This window comes from Camelina sativa, chromosome 4, assembly GCF_030686135.1.
Source record: "Camelina sativa cultivar CO46 ecotype springtype chromosome 4, ASM3068613v1".
Classification (NCBI taxonomy): Eukaryota; Viridiplantae; Streptophyta; class Magnoliopsida; order Brassicales; family Brassicaceae; genus Camelina; species Camelina sativa.
The window spans coordinates 2,917,961-2,935,300 of NC_141883.1; the positions used below are offsets into that span (position 1 = coordinate 2,917,961).

At 36.1% G+C, this 17,340-nt stretch overlaps 1 non-coding gene across 1 annotated transcript; it reads right to left on the reverse strand.

Moving 5' to 3' along the window:
- Nucleotides 1-5,293: 5,293 nt before the first annotated feature.
- LOC147945267 (small nucleolar RNA R71) lies at nucleotides 5,294-5,400 on the reverse strand. The gene has a single exon (XR_015597915.1). It is a non-coding gene; the product is annotated as a small nucleolar RNA R71 (small nucleolar RNA).
- Between the last annotated feature and the right edge of the window lie 11,940 nt (nucleotides 5,401-17,340).

A 17,340-nucleotide genomic window follows, 5' to 3' on the forward strand; every position in this document is an offset into this window, starting at 1 on the left:
GTGTGGGTATAGGAGCAGTATTATCCCAGAACAAGAGACCGATTTCTTTTCTCAGTCAAGCTTTCTCATCCAAGGGCAGAGTAAAATCGGTTTACGAGAGGGAACTGCTTGCAATCGTCATGGCAGTTAGCAAGTGGAAACACTACTTGACAGGACCTGAGTTCGTAATCAAGACTGATCAAAGGAGCCTCAAGCATCTGTTGGAGCAGAAGTCAATATCCTCATTACAACAGCGGTGGGCAGCAAAACTGATAGGGCTAAACTATCGTATTAAATACAAACCTGGGGTGGAAAACAAAGTCGCTGATGCCCTATCAAGGAGACCGGTGGCAGAAGAGCTGCATCAGATCACTTTAGCCACACCCGTGAATATTGATAGAGAAGAGGTATTGAAGGAAGTGAAGGCAGATAAGGAATTGGGAGCAATCTTATAGGCATTGGAAAGCAAGACATCAGTGCAACCAGACTACAGTCTTGAGAAGGGTATGTTATACAAGAATGGTTGCCTTGTGTTGCCATCGGGATCTCTCTTCATTCCAAAGTTACTGGAGCAGTTTCATGCTAGTCCTATGGGTGGTCATGAAGGCGCATTGAAAACGTTCAAAAGACTCACACAAGAGGTTACGTGGAGGGGTATGAGGAAGGACGTGGTGAACTACATTCGTAGCTGTCAGGTTTGCCAGGAAAACAATTACTAGACCTTGTCACCTGCAGGTTTGTTGTCTCCTTTACCGATTCCAAACCAAGTGTGGACTGATGTTAGTCTCGACTTTGTAGAAGGGTTGCCCAAGTCGAAAGGATTCAACTCAATACTGGTGGTTGTGGACAGATTGAGCAAATACGCCCATTTTATGACCCTCAAACACCCGTTACATGGGTTTCCAGAATGACTGGTATCATATAGGGATCGCATTTTCCTCAGCAGTTTCTGGACTGAGCTTTTCAAGCTGAATGGAGCAACACTTAACTGCAGTACTGCCTATCACCCTCAATCAGATGGGCAAATTGAAGTGGTAAATCGATGTCTTGAGACTTACCTGCGTTGTTTCACGAGTAGAAGACCAACAAGTTGGGCACAATGGTTACCATGGGCTGAATTCTGGTACAACACCTCTTTTCATTCAGCAACACAGACCACACCCTTCTTTGCAATCTATGGTCGTGATCCTCCAAGGATTCTACGCTATGGAGACACTCCAACTCCTAATGCCATGGTCGAAGAGTTGTTGACAGACAGAGATAGTCTGTTGGTATAGTTGCGTGAGAATTTGGAGCTTGCTCAGTCCAGAATGCAGAAGGAAGCGAATAAGCACAAGAGGCAGGTTGAGTTATCGGAGGGTGAATGGGTATATCTCAGGTTATGACCTTACCGTCAGAGTTCGTTGGTACAGAGGAAGAACGAGAAGCTGTCTCAGAGATTCTTTGGCCCATATAAGATTCTGTAGAAGGTAGGAAGAGTGGCGTACAAACTCGATCTCCCTGCTCAGAGCAATATCCACCCTGTATTTCATGTTTCACAGTTAAAGTTAGCAGTTCCGGCTCCTTATCAAGCTCAGGGATTACCTCCAATATTGACTCCTGACCTTGAGTGGGCTACAGAACCAGAGACCTTGCTTGATATTCGCAGGTCAGCTACAGGGACAGAGACAGAGGTGTTGGTGCAGTGGAAAGGGTTGCCTTCTATGGAGTCGACATGGGAATCACTTACTAATCTGATGGAGCAATTTCCAAACTTTGATCTTGAGGACAAGATCGGTCTTCTGCGGGGGAGTATTGATAGACTAAGATTACCAGTTGCCTTTATGAAGAAGAAGTTGAGGACAAAGGGTAGAAGGGCAAGACAATGGGGAAAGAGCAAAAGTGGCTAAGAAGGTCTAAACCTTGGGATCCAGTAGAAGGTTAGAGATTTAAATAAAAGCAGCACCTTGGTGTATGTACCAGTGCGATGTCGTTTAGGAAATAAACCTAATAAGGGAAGTGTATTTAAAGATGGTACATATGCTAGGGTAACCTATCACATTAATAATCATAAAATTTCTATCTTCTTCTTACCTTACTCTCCGCCGTTAAGGCGCATTATCTCTATCTCCCTCTTATTTCTTCTTTTCAAAATCAGGTTAAGGGTTCGACCTTAACAGATCCTTCTACTCTGAGGTGGAAGTTGCTGGTGATGGTAACCTCTGTAGATGAGTGTCGTTTCGCTTCCTGAATTTGAAGCTCATCGAAGTGGTTTTGTTTTGCTCCTTGTGTCTGCGTTTCCGAATCTGGAGGATGTCGGATTACATGCTATGGCTTCTATCTAGTCGTTCATTGACGTTTCAATCGCCGCATTTGAAAGTGTAGTGAGGTTTTGAATTGGACTTTTGCTTGTCAGATTTTGAAGTCTGTTTTCTGGTTTGGAGAGATCATCTCTCATTGTGATAGGAGGAAGCAGTTGTTGATCGATACTTTGGCCGTGGGCTACATTGGTACTACTCATTCGCAGAAACTTCAGAAGATGTGATCGATTTATTTGTTTAGACATAGTGTTTGTCTTCGTTATTATTGGTATTTTGCCTCTATTCTTAGTTGTTGGGTTCGGTCTATTTCGTTTTTGGCCTTCAACTTCTCTATTTAGTAGTTTAAGTTGTTTCCGAGGACTTATCCATTGTTCGTCGGCTTTAGACTTCCTCTTTTGGGGTTTAGACTCCGGGGATATCTTTGTTTTCCGCCGGCTTAAGATGTATTTCACGATATATCCTTTCAAGTTTAATCAATAACATCAGATGACAAAAAAAAAAAAAAAAAAATTAGGAATGTTATAGACAGTATGAATGATCATGCATTACTTATAACAGTTCGGGTCCCACACGTTATTATTTTATTTTTTTCAAGCATACATTATTACATTAGTCGTCACCGTCTACTCGTAGTTTACATGCCACACCCTTATTTTACTTTACCAGAATTTGAAAATCTAATTATAAGATTTTTTTAGTTTTTTACTTTTCTAAACCTGTAAGTAAACTAGGAGAGTACTCACATCGAAAAAAGTATCTATATACACTTATTTAAACAATGTTGTTAGAAGTTTAACTCTACTTTTTTTTAACGCTTTAATAATTTTATTAATATGAATCAAAATACACAATATTATCAAGCAAAAACTTCATCGTTATCGTCATTTCCGTCAATTTGGTGTGATTTTCTTGCTTGGGAAACATCTTTTTTTTACTGATGAATTACCGGTAACGCATTCGAAAATCATAGGCAAAGATCCATCTGTTACATCGCAAAACCTTCCAATTGGTCGAAACTCTCCTGTATACAGAGATGTCATTGATCTTGGTTGCACTTAAAACCCATTTGCGTCGATATGGTATAAACCATCTTCTGATTCTCCTATTAGCCTTTAACTCCTCCTCAACATATTGCTTCCATGGTGGTTTACGTGCTGGTCGATGAGTATGATGTGTCTGCATTTTATAGGATTTTAACCATAGTTTTATATTTTTTTTGGGTCTTTTATTGAGTCAAAGTGTGTTTTTAGAGTCTTTTTAGTCTTTTGAGAGTTTGTACAGGTTATAAGTTACTTTGGAAGGAAACTGAGTGTTTTGGGGATGAAAACAAGCATCTGGAGCCAACTTGGTGAAGACTGATCGGACTAGCAAGAGAATGGAGCAAACAGAGAAAACCATCCAGGATCGGCTGATCCGCATTCGGGATCGACCAGTCCCGTACCCGAATCAAGTTTTCCTTTTTTTTTGTTTTAAACCGACTTTTAGGGTTTTATTTTGATATTTAAGTTAGAGGCTCGGCCTCCAGAGACATAAGCTTTATTTTCTGAGACTATTTTGTATTGAGAGCTAAGGGAGAAGATCTCTAATCCTTCTTGACACTTTGGAGAAGATTTCTAAACCCTATTTTCTATTTCTTTTGCAATTCAATTATGTGTTCTTCATCTTTGATTTGCTGTTTCTGTTTCTCTATGGATGAGTAATTTATCTATTGGGTTTCAGGTTTCAAAGGGGAATTATGATTTTCTAAACTTAGGTTGTTAGATTTGGGGTTGATCTACTTTGTTCTTCATCTATAGTTGTTCTTAAAGCCTAAACTAGATTAGCTATCTACTTTATGATCATAGGTTTAATTCATCGGGGCACCAAAAGTGTTGTTGAGTTGCTGGTATAGAAATTAGGTGAGCAAGGTGGACCTTAGCCAACGGAAGTTGAAGTTGAGGCACCTTGTGAACAGATCAAACTTGAACATTTATTGCTTGCTTGATTTGCTAGGTCCAAATGACGATTTATGGTTTAGTGAATTCATTGCATAGATAGTTAACGTTGTGGAAGTAGGTTAGCTTTACAACCGTGATTTGAGTTCTAGAATGGTGTTTAATGCATCCCCATCTTCCACCTTAGTCCGAGAATTATATTCCTATAGATTCCCTGCGCCCAATATTTCCTTTTTGATTTAGAAACAACTTATTTACTTTCTGTTTTTAGATAGTTACTTGATTCACAAACTTTTCCATTGTCTTAGCTATATTTAATCTACATAATTTTATAGTGTAATTGTTTGGTCTCTGTGGATTCGATCCTGAAGTGTTACAACGATACCACTAGATCGTGGTGGAGTACACATTAGGTTTTAATTGACCTTTGATCAATTTGGCGCCGTTGCCGGGGACCAAACGTTGCCTTTGAAATTTTAGAATTGAGTTTAGTCTAAGGTTTATTTAATTTTAATTTACTAACTAGTTCTTGCGTTCTTATTTCTCTGTTTCAGGTGTATGCATACAAGGAGCCACAAAAAAGCTGATTTGCGTATACTAGGAAACGAGGAGCTAGCACGACTGGAACGAGAGAACCGAAAAGCGAGAGCTGATTCCGGTAAGATGGCCGAAGACAATGAAGAGGTTCGCCAACCCAATCCACCAGCACGGCAAACCACCTTGAGGGACGAAGATGCTCACAACAGGCTGTTTGTGAATCGATCTGCGATTCAACCTCCTGCTCCTGCGAGACAAGATTATGAGATCAAGCATAGCCTGATCAATTTGGTCTAGAATCGTGTGTTTAATGGATTAGCATCAGAAAGCCCTCTGGACCATATTGAAGCTTTTGAGAGATTGGCTAGTACTACGAGGTCTAATGGAGTTTCGTATGATTATCTCATGTTAACTTTGTTCCAATTCTCCTTAGGAAATAAGGCTTTGAGATGGCTAAATCTCTTGGACCGAGGATCACTTACCACTTGGGAACAGTGTAGAGCACAGTTTCTGAACCACTTCTACACTAAGTCACGATCAGCTATGTTAAGGAGCAAGATCACTACATTATCACAAGGTGGTATAGAGTCTTTTTGTGAAGCGTGGGAGAGATTAGAGGAGTATATGAGGGACTGTCCTCATCATGGCTTTTCACAAGAGAATCTTATGAACATCTTTTATGGATGAATTGACCAGAAGTACCAGATGGCACTCGATACTGCCAACAGAGGAGATTTTTCTACTAACAATGCCTCTGAAGCAAACCTCTTGATCGAAAACCTTGCAGCGAGTAACAGCAATCATAGACATGAGTATGATTGTTCTGTGCATGTTGTTAGCTCCGTGAATACAGATGTTATTAAGAGTCTCACTGCCAAGGTAGACCTTCTTTTGAAGAGAGATCAGCAAGCTGTCAACATGTGCGACAGGCAGACGGGTGTGTATCAGCAAGTTGGAGTAAATTCAGGTTTTGAGGGGACAAAGGAGCTGAACTATGTAGGAGGACAAGGGAACTATCAGAATCATGGGTTCAATCATAATTATAGAAATCATCCTAATCTCTCCTACAGAAGCACCAACGTTGAGAATCCTCAGGATCAGGTGTATCCTCCACAGAGTCAACAAGGTAACTTCCCGCAAGGATTTCAGAACAAGGGTGTTGGATTTAATAGATCAAATGTCCAAGGATACCACGTTCCATATGCATCTCCACAAGATAACAAACTCGAATTGATGATGCAAGCACTACTGGAGGGCCATAAGAAAAGTTCTGCTGAGATTAATGTCAAGATTGATAGCATGTACAATGATTTGAATGGGAAATTTGAGAGGTTGAGTTCACGTGTTGATTCCATTGATAAGAGAGTCTCTACTATTTCTTCTAGCTCTAAGAACAAAGAGTCATGCAATGCTATAACACTCCATGGTGGAATCAAAGATGGATTGAGTTATGTTGTGATCAACTCACGTTTGGCTTCCTCAGTGATAGGATCGATCAGTCCTGAGCCTAGACCGACCAGTCCCATCCATTATGATAATTCGAGTCTAATCTCCAGAGAAGTTAGATCGACCAGTCCCCCCCCATAGATCAGTCGATCCCGTCAACGACGCAGAACCTGTCTTGGAAGGTCTCAGATCGACCGATCTACGTCCAGACCGGTCAGTCCCTGTTGTAGGTATGGGAAAACCCAGCTCATTTGTTCCTGATGCAGATGCTAGGGAGTCACTTCTTGTGGAACCAAAACCCTATAGGCCACAAATTCCTTTTCCAAGAAGACATGAGAAGAAACCTTTGGATGAAAAGAAGTATGCTCGGTACAAAGAAGTTATGAGTGAGTTCACCGCTGACATTACCTTTACAGAGGCAGTAAAGCATATCTCTTTGTTTAAGAAGGTTTACAATGATGTTGTGGTTGAAGAAAAGGATTTGGTGGAGGTTAAGGCGTTCTTGGCTCGAGAGAAGAACATTCATGCTCCAGCTTTGAAAAGACTACCCAAATTAGAAGATCCAGAAAAATTTGTTGTTCCATGCTCCATCTTAGGAGTGAACTTTGAGGATTCTCTTTATGATACTGGATCCAGTGTGAATGTAATGTCTAAGGCTGTTGCAGAGAGGTTGGGCATTGATGATATGAAGACTTCTAAGGTCTCTCTTAAGTTTGCAAATGCTGTCAGCACGACCCCACAAGGCTTCATTAATAATTTAGATGTTCAAGTTGGGAGTTGCTTGGCTGCTACAGATTTTCATGTTGTGGAAATGAGCAAGGGTTCTGTTATGCCTTTGATTCTTGGGAGACCTTTTTTAGCAACAGTTGGAACAGTTTTTGACTTACCTAATAAGAGGATCACTTTCTCAAACATTGATGATAAAGTCTTCTACAACGCATTCACTACAAATGAAGCTACAAGACATTTTCTAACTGTAGAAAATGAGAAGACGGTGGATGCCATGATAATGGGAAAGAATGGTGAGAAGAATGAGGTCAACGAAGTCCTGGATGGAGTCATTCATTCTTCTGAGAAGAGTTCTAAGAAGGTTAAGAAGAGAGACAAGCCGAAGATAGAGAGAGTAATACCAGATCTTCGCATAACCTTGGTACCCCAAAAATATGTTAGAGACACCATTGAGTACAAGGTGAAGTGTAAAGGAATATCTCGACCTTTCTCTAAAGTTAAAGCCATCCTCACTCTGGAGTTTAAAGAGAATGGCCAAGAAGCAGTGGATGGTATGCTAAACAAAATTCTGAAGCTTAAGCTGACGAATTGGAGAGCTTGTTCTGATATGAGTTCTTATCTTCCCATCACTTGACACATGAAACCACGGTCAAGCTATAGACCTTAAACAAGCGCTTATGGGAGGCAACCCATGGGGTTTGTGCTGGCTTACCCTTTTAATTTTTATTTGTCTTAGGATTTTTTTTTTGTTTTAGGATTTATTACGGTGAAATCACGTCTGGTGTTAAGTGTTTTCAGGAACATGTTCCAAACGCAGAAGATGCGAATTTTTTTTGTTCCAGAAGATTTGGATCGGTCGATCCTCCTTACAGATCGATCGATCCCGTTGGTTTGCTGCGGATATCTCCAAGTTCAATAATGTTTCAGATCAGTCGATCCCATTCCAAGATCGATCGATCACATTCCAAGATCGATCGATCCCCACCCTTGCCAACACAACTCCGACACCAGCTGCGAAATCACTGGTTTTTGTTTCTATTTCTTTCTTTTTCTTTTTCATGTTTTCTTATTTTCTTTGTGGGATTCAATCTTTTCTTGGTTTTGCTTTCACACCGGGACGGTGTGAAGTAAGTCTGGGGGAGGGATGTCTCCAAGTTACTAATGTCGTTTTCTTTGGTTGTTTCCTTTTGATTTTTCGAGTCTTTGAGTCATTTTCTTATTTTTATTGAGTCAAAAATGTTGGAAAACTATGATCATTTCTAGGAATCTTTTGCTTTAAACTAACACTCTTATGATTGCTTTAGTACTTTTGATTTTAGAATGAAGATTGGAATGAACATGAGCAGAATCAACACCCCCCAAAAGACCCTCACCGAAGAGGACATTATGTTGATCAAACGTTGTCTCTAGCTTTGACAGGACTTAACCGGATTTAACTTCTTGCCTTGGGACTTGGTATACATAGGACAAGACTCCTCCCTTAAGCAATACAAGACATGCATCTCCTCACAAAGTATGCTTCCCCTCTCTCTTCCCTTCAATACTCATAAGTAAAAAAAAGAGAAGAAAGAAAGAAGAAGAAGAGGATATAGGTAATAAAGAAGTGAACCGAGGGTTTTGCGTAAACCCGTGCATCCTTCGAAATTCATGGAAACCTGTCCAAAAGAAATGAGCAAAGGATTGATAAAAAAAATACAATGATACCCAAGAAAATTAGGGAAAAATCGATCCTTTGGAAGTGAGAAAAGAGAGAGGAAAGGAAGCATATGTAGGAAGTCTTGGGCATTAAAAGGTTGAAGGAATCAAAGTCAGTAATCGATATTCCCTCGGCGAGACCACACATTTTCACTAATCTGATGTAGAGAGACAACAATGGGGATGCTGAAGGTTCTTTGAGGTTGTGGAGTTCAGAGTAGGGAGTGTTGATCCTAATAATGGGTAGAGTACAGAAAGTAGTTCTTAATTTGATTTGATGATGAGTCCAAAGAAGAGGTTCCCAAGAATATGTGAGTTTCCACTTTCAAAACTTTTCTCTGTTCCTGAGTTTTTAACTGTTCTTGCTTGAGGACAAGCAAAGATTCAAGTCCGGGAGAATTGATGTGTCTGCATTTTATAGGATTTTAACCATAGTTTTATATTTTTTTGGGGTCTTTTATTGAGTCAAAGTGTGTTTTTAGAGTCTTTTTAGTCTTTTGAGAGTTTGTACAGGTTATAGGTTTACTTTGGAAGGAAACTGAGTGTTTTGGGGATGAAAACAAGCATCTAGAGCCAACAAAGAAAACCATCCAGGATCGGCTGATCCTCATTCGGGATCGACCAGTCCCGTACCCGACTCAAGTTTTCCTTTTTTTTTGTTTTAAACCGACTTTTAGGGTTTTATTTTGATATTTAAGTTAGAGGCTCGGCCTCCAGAGACATAAGCTTTATTTTCTGAGACTATTTTGTATTGAGAGCTAAGGGAGAAGATCTCTAATCCTTCTTGACACTTTGGAGAAGATTTCTAAACCCTATTTTCTATTCCTTTTGCAATTCAATTATGTCTTCTTCATTTTTGACTTGTTGTTTCTGTTTCTCTATGGCTGAGTATTTTATCTATTGGGTTTTGGGTTTCAAAGGGGAATTATGATTTTCTAAACTTAGGTTGTTAGATTTGGGGTTGATCTATTTTGTTCTTCATCTATAGTTGTTCTTAAAGCCTAAACTAGATTAGCTACCTAGTTTATGATCATAGGTTTAATTCATCGGGGCACCAAAAGTGTTATTGAGTTGCTGGAAAAGAACTTAGGTGAGCAAGGTGGACCTTAGCCAACAGAAGTTGAAGTTGAGGCATCTTGTGAACAGATCAAACTTGAACCTTTATTGCTTGCTTGGTTTGCTAGGTCCAAATGACGGTTTAGGGTTTAGTGAATTCATTGCATAGATAGTTAACGCTGCGGAAGTAGGTTAGCTTTACAACCGTGATTTGAGTTTTAGAACGGTGTTTAATGCATCCCCATCTTCCACCTTAGTCCGAGAATTATATTCCCATAGATTCTCTGCGCCCAATATTTCCTTTTTGATTTAGAAACAACTTATTTACTTTCTGTTTTTAGATAGTTACTTGATTCACAAACTTTTCCATTGTCCTTTTCCATTGTCTTAGCTATATTTAATCTACATAATTTCATAGTGTAAATGTTTGGTCTCTATGGATTCGATCCTGAAGTGTTAAAACAATACCACTAGATCGTGGTGGAGTACACATTATGTTTTAATTGACCTTTGATCAGAGTACAGATCAAATCCAAAAGGATTTGTATTTGCCTTCGGGACGCCCACAATAAATCATATTGACGCCCGGGAAAAATCGCATAACTAAGATCATGTGTTAGTATGACCAAACACACGGCCAAACAGACCGGAAAATTCTCGGCAAAATCGTTGGAGATAGAAACACAACGGTTGATTCGGATCCACCGGTCACGAGAAATATATTCTCTCTCCGAAATTGGTTGCGTTTGGCTAACCGCTAAAATCACTTGAATCCAAATCAGGTCCAATAGACTCTGAATATGATCAGGCCAAACGATTTGTGCAATCACCATCACAACCGTCATTACGAGAAAGAGAAACGAAACTGCAAGTAGACATTGTCCTTGAACACATAAAGCAATCTTCAATTCAATCCATGTAACCATCTTTGGAAAAGACGATTTATATGCACGACACAAGAACTTGGTAGAAAAAATGTTCTTTGCCGGAGTGGGAACCATCACGAACAAAGATTCAAAGAACCGTTTCAGATGTCGAGGAACTGTCGATCGTTGTAACCAAAGAGATGCCATTATAAACTAACTAAATCTATATAAAAGTGAAAAGACTACAGATGGAAAATCGACCGACGCCGGAAGAACCGATGTCGGCCGTAATCAATGGTTAAACAGAGAAGTTTGTTGGTAGTTGAAACGTTGGAGAAATCGCCTTTGGCGAGAGGTAAAATCTATAGTTTAACCCTACTATCATATGGTATATTACAAAAAATATTATTTCATTTTAATTAATTTAGTAACTAACAAAATAAAAACTTATCTGAGTTTATTAAATAATAATAAAATATTAAAATTATTTAATATTTTTTTTAACATATTCTATTTATTGTTTCAGAAAATCTTAGCAAACAACAATAAACTATTTAGAACAATTCTAAAATTTATTTTATTTATAAAACTAAGATTAAATATTTGCATGCCTAAATTGTATAATAATGACATATATATATGTATATTTATTCAAACTAAGATACAATATTGCTTATATTTTTTAAAAAAATAGAATATTCTATCTAATTTATTAAATATTTTTTTGGCACTGAAAATTGACGCAATGGCATCATACTAAAATTTAAGGAACCACAAATGTTATATTTTATTCAATATAGTAAATACAACTAAAAAATCTAAAATTTGAATCGAGATTTCTAAATACGACACTTCAATACGGGTTTGTTTTGTTTTATGGTTTTTACCAAATTTATATAATTCACGAATTTTAATATTGTATCATGTACCGAATACGAGTTCAAATCAGAGTATGAAAGTAACTATATTAAAAGTAAACCATTATAAAATGTATAGAGTAAATCAAATAAAATTTATACTATTATTTTATAACTAACAAATTAAAGTAAAGTTTACGCAAACATTTTTCAGTGTTGTCAACACCGGTAACTATGTAGTATAACATTGATTTGGTAACTCATATTTTATTTTTCGTAAAATAAATAATAAATTCAACTAATAGCATTTTTCTTTTTGAATGTTTGCACTAAATTAAAATTAATTCAAAATTCCATTGGATAAGTCATATAAGTATTAATTTCATATATGCAATGGAGTGTTAGTGCATTAATTTTTTTTAACTAAATGGTTTTATTAAATGTGACATGCTGACGTGTCATCACCTGAAGAGCTCTCTTTCAAATTTTATTTAAGCTTTTTTTTTAATTAAAAGAGTCTCTTCAAAAATCCGCTTCTTTGGTACTTTTTCTAATTAAAAATAATAATTATTATAGAAATTTTAATACTAGTAAAATAAATTAAACAAATTAATTGAAAGATGATGATTCCTCATCAATCTTTGGAGAAATCCCTTTATCTTTAAATGATTGGAAAACAACAACAACAACTTAAGACGGTGTTATTGGATTCTAATTTATAAAACATTTAGAAGAGTTTAACAAAATCATCAAAAGTGAATAAATAAATTATTTTAAAGAATTTTTAGAGAGGTTTCTAAAGTTTTGTTGATTATCCGACCGAGGTTCCACCAACGAATCAGGTCCCTCCGAAAGTTCACCGACAATGCCTTCCCGCTGCGCACGTCTCTTAGGTTTTTCAACCCTTGGAACAGACGCGGCGTTGTGTTGGTCCGGACTAGGCCAAGTACCATTCCACGTGTCCGAATATACGAAAATACTTTTTATTATTACTTTAGTACATTGTTACATTTAAAACAAAATACCAAGTAAAACAGTTGGATCCATTTCGAAGAAAACATGTTAAAAGGGCATAGGATTTTGCAAAACAGCATGAAAACATCCTATCCAGTTTCTATCTGGTTTCTTATCTGCCCAAGCTCTAAACCCACCCATCTCTTAGTCTTCCCTACAAAGCAAAATATTATCATGAGTAATCTAAGATTACTTAGTAAGTTGGATAACCCTCTAACATGCATTCTCTCCACCCATCTACCCGCAAGATCAAGTAAACATAACACACAATGCGGAAACGTTAAACAAGCAGCATGCAATACACAAAAATAAACTAGAAACAAACAAGCAGACTTGATTAATCTAGACACTTATTCATATTTGGCATCCACGCCACATCACCCGCATCCACCAATGGGTAGAGAATGTTAGTAGTGCATTAACACTAATTAGTGTATTCATGGAAGGATCACTATGTTAAATAATTAGTGATCCTATAGCACACGTGCATCGCTCTATTCTTCAATTGGTAATGGACCTCGCAAATGACTCATCTTTATCATTATCTTCGTCTCTCACAATCTCATCAATGTATGTCAAAGACTTTGAAGATGATAGTCTTTCACCATTGGAATCATAATATTCCTTGTTAGGTGTTTATCTTTCGCATATACTTTTGTTGTCTCGTTAAAAACCTTTCATGGAAAAACCCAATGGGATAAAAACAATGATAAGGGAAAAAGAGTACAACCACGCTTATGATCATATTTCTCCCCCTGAAAGCATCATCTTCAGGTTATGCATTATGATCATATATATCAACTTTCTGAACTGTTATAAACAGCGCTTTCAGGTACAAACTCATATGATCATCATATATTCTCCTGGGTCACTGAACTTCAAGTCATATGAACCCCTTTCATATAGAAGATCTATTTGAACTTTAAGCCCAAATATTCTCTTACATACAATCTTTCAGACAATCATCTTATACATAGGAGTTATTTATAATCTCCTTGTAAAACTTTCTCTTTCAACTCTTCTTCTGAATATGGTAATACAAAGACCATTTTTCTATGTAAGATGATGTAAGCATCTTGAGGTAACATCTCTTTCAACAGATTTCAAATTTATAACCTCAAGAAATTTCATAAAAAAAAATCTGATCTTATAAAATCCGATTTCTCGATCTTTCAGGAGTAATATTTTATCATTGATTGTTTCTACCGGAGATCAGATAATGTTTTCATCATCAGCATAGTTTGCACTTGTTCTTGTATCTTTCTTCTAACAATAACCACTTGTAAGTGCAGAAGAGACAAAAGACACATACAATTTTTCTTTTAACGAGGTTCAGCAAATGCTTACATCCTCAAATTTTCATGAAAATACTTCATGAACACAATTACAGTTAGTGTTCAATCTCGGATTTACACAACCCTAAGATTTTTTCTTAGCTTGTTTCCGATCTATTTTCAATCCACTATGAGATCTCTAAGATCAACAACAATGATCTACACCCAGGATTCTCTCATATAAATAAACTCTCACCCTTTTCTCCCCAAAGGTGTCAAAGGGCATCAAAACGTTTTCTCACTTTTACAATGTTCTCAAGAACTTAAAAATATTGCTTCTAGCAATATAATTACTTTAAGGGATAGACTAAATCAAGTCTTGCTCTTATTTTCAAACTCATAAGAGATCTAAAATAGTTGCTTCCACCAAAATAGAGTGCATTTCTCATAATAAATATCAAGTATTTATGAGAATCATTGTACTACTACATGTACTTTATTTCTCATAAAGATCTTCTTATGTCCCACTCATTTTACACTTTCAAGTGTAAGGACTATAAGTCCAAATATTATCTCTTTAAGAGACTTGAACTATTTCATAGTTACTTCTTTCAATGATTAACCAATCATTCTTTGTGTACACTTTTCAATAGAATTTTTTCTATTAACCGCGGTTTATGATCCTCGATTTTCATCAATATCATCATGAACTGCAACACTGCATGCAAACATATTACGACGTCGATTTGCGTATTGGTTCCTTTCATTTGAGACATGACTCAACTTGTTGAGATTTCATTTCATTATGATTCTCAGGTACCTGAATCTCTTTATTACTCATGTATTTCTTTGTCTCTAGATCTCCTCTAGAGATTTACATAACTCTCTGCTTCCTCGGTGCCATATTAATTTGTGCTCCTTTTCTTTTCCGAGGATGCTTATATTTGGAACCATAAGTCTATCACACTTCATGCGATTTTTAGACTTACTAGCAGTTGATCTTATCCTTTTAGGACATTAATTGGAGCACATCTGATATATGAGAATTTTCACTCAAGGTCAGAAAATGGCTCTTACATGCCTTTAGCATCTTTACAAACTTTGTCAATAAATTATCTTTTCAATTTCTAGTGCACATTTCAAAGTACGAGGATCAAGATAATTTCTCTCAATATATTTCTTTACCAGCTGTTTATTTTCTCCCTCTCATGTTGGAAAGACTGACTCACTGAACCAACAGTCTCTGCATCTCAAGATAATCAATCATCAAGAGAGATCTATATCCAACATAGTTTCAAATCCCATCTTAATCACTTTGGTGGAGCAACTTAATATGTATAACACATTTAGATGGAATATATCTGGTTTCTGACCCAAACCAATTGTAATGGGGAATATTCATGATAATTTGTTGGCCATATGCGAATTTATTGACATGTAGAGTCATTTATGTCAATTACTTAGCATGGTTTCACCACCATTGTCAATTTACCAAATACTCTTGCAAACTCAAGGTTGCAAAATGATAACAAGAATATAGTGGTTGATCAGTCCACAATATCTCTTTGTATACGTACCAGAAAATTGACATTATCCAAATTCATGAGGTCGGTGAAAGCCATATAATCGGCTTGCTTTGTAAAGCAGCACACATAAGAAATCACTAGGAAATCTCTTAAGGTTCTCTAATGAATCTTTTCAGAAATTTCTGATTATTCTTTCGAATCATTATTAAAACCGGAATGACTTAACCGGTCATGCCAAACAGTGAGATTTTCACAAAGCATTTTATCTTCTAGATAATGCATGTAATCTCTAAAATACTTTTATTGCCTTGGGTAATAATACTTATGAATTCAAAGTATTTTTCCTCAACATGATTACTTTTCAAATCCTCAAGATTTGCTCTTTCATATGAGTGATTAAACTCATTTTGTGTATGAACATAATCTTATATTTGTTCCATCATCTCTGTATGTGGGATTCATGAATTCTCCCCTCGAGATGATGACACTTCATGTCTATCAATCTCGATTTGAATCTCACTCTGTAATCAATAACATCCTCAAATTGGATCATGTTTATATCTTAGACCTTTTTAACTTTGAGACTAATTGGGAGATTATAACACATTAATATTAAATTGTGTTCCCATAGACAATAATATATATATATACTCTTCTAGAGCTTTTAATACTTTTTCTACTACTTCTTAATATTGTAGTAGAATAGTGGAAACCACTTATAGCATAAAGTCATATTCACTTCAAAGAATAGACCAGCCCAATAGGATGTGATTCACATCAACATCTCATAAATTTACTCATTCACAAATAACAAGATTATAAAATTTTAAAATATATTTTTTTTCACTATATTGTGTCTACATGACAACAATACTTTGTGACAAGTAAATTATGTATTTTCTAATATCTTTCCATCAAAGATATCATTTTCAATTATATAATCTTGGTAATAATTGGAATCAAGTTGATTTGTATTATTTTATAGAATTTTAATCATTTATTTTCTTTAGATTATTCTAAAGAACTAATGAATTTTTATGGTTATATACTTGGACTTAAACCTCCCCATAGAAGTGATGCCAAGAAAACATGATCAATAATTATTATTCACCAACAAGGTTGGGAACAAGATTTAAAATCTTTCATCATGATATTATATAATTTTGATTAGATTAAAATTTGTGATTAATCAAATAAATTAATTCACAAGCATTATAAACAATTATATAAATAAATGCTAAATAAATATTAAGCACAAATATATATTACTAATTTAAAGAAGTGTATACTGTACACTATAAACCCACGTGAAACTATGGAACCATTAACTTATAATGGAACAAACAGTATTATGACATGTGTGTATGATTTCATAACACAAAACACACAATTTTTTTTTTTTTTAGGGTAAAAAGATTTTTCATGTTTAAATTCAAATTTAGACTAATGTTTAAAAGAAACATTAAATCTACATGTTCATAAAAGTAAGAAAGAATACTTATCTTTTAACCGGAGAGATCATTGTAAGAGATCCACAACAAAGATGAAGTAGGTGGTGACAATCGCTTATTCGACTGACCATATCAAATCTTATCTCGATGAGGATGGTGTGAAGGGTCAGAGACATATAACATCTTCGACCAATGATGGGTTACTCAGTCTTCTATATATAAGATCCTCCGCTTCAAAAGATTAAAATATTTATATTTAGTCAATTACCGATTATGATTGAACACTACACTTCATGTTTTAGTTAAATCAATTGTAGCAAACCAACAATTAATCAAAATACTTCTATACATTCACAACACACATACACGTATATATATTCGTTATAATACGGACACATGTATCTGTATACATAATATTGTACATACATAGAAATTCTCAATTAAACCATGTTACCAAACTGATAATAAGGTATGCCTATACATGTGTAATATCATAAGTGAATAAGCATCATGAATCGATCATATAAAACATAGAAATCGATCCTAAGTCAAGCAGCACTAGTTCGATCATATCATTACTTATTTGTTATCACTCAGACAGAGGATTAACTTAGATCTTAGAAGCCAACGATTTACTAAATAACAACATAATGATACGTCCAAAATCGTGAGAATA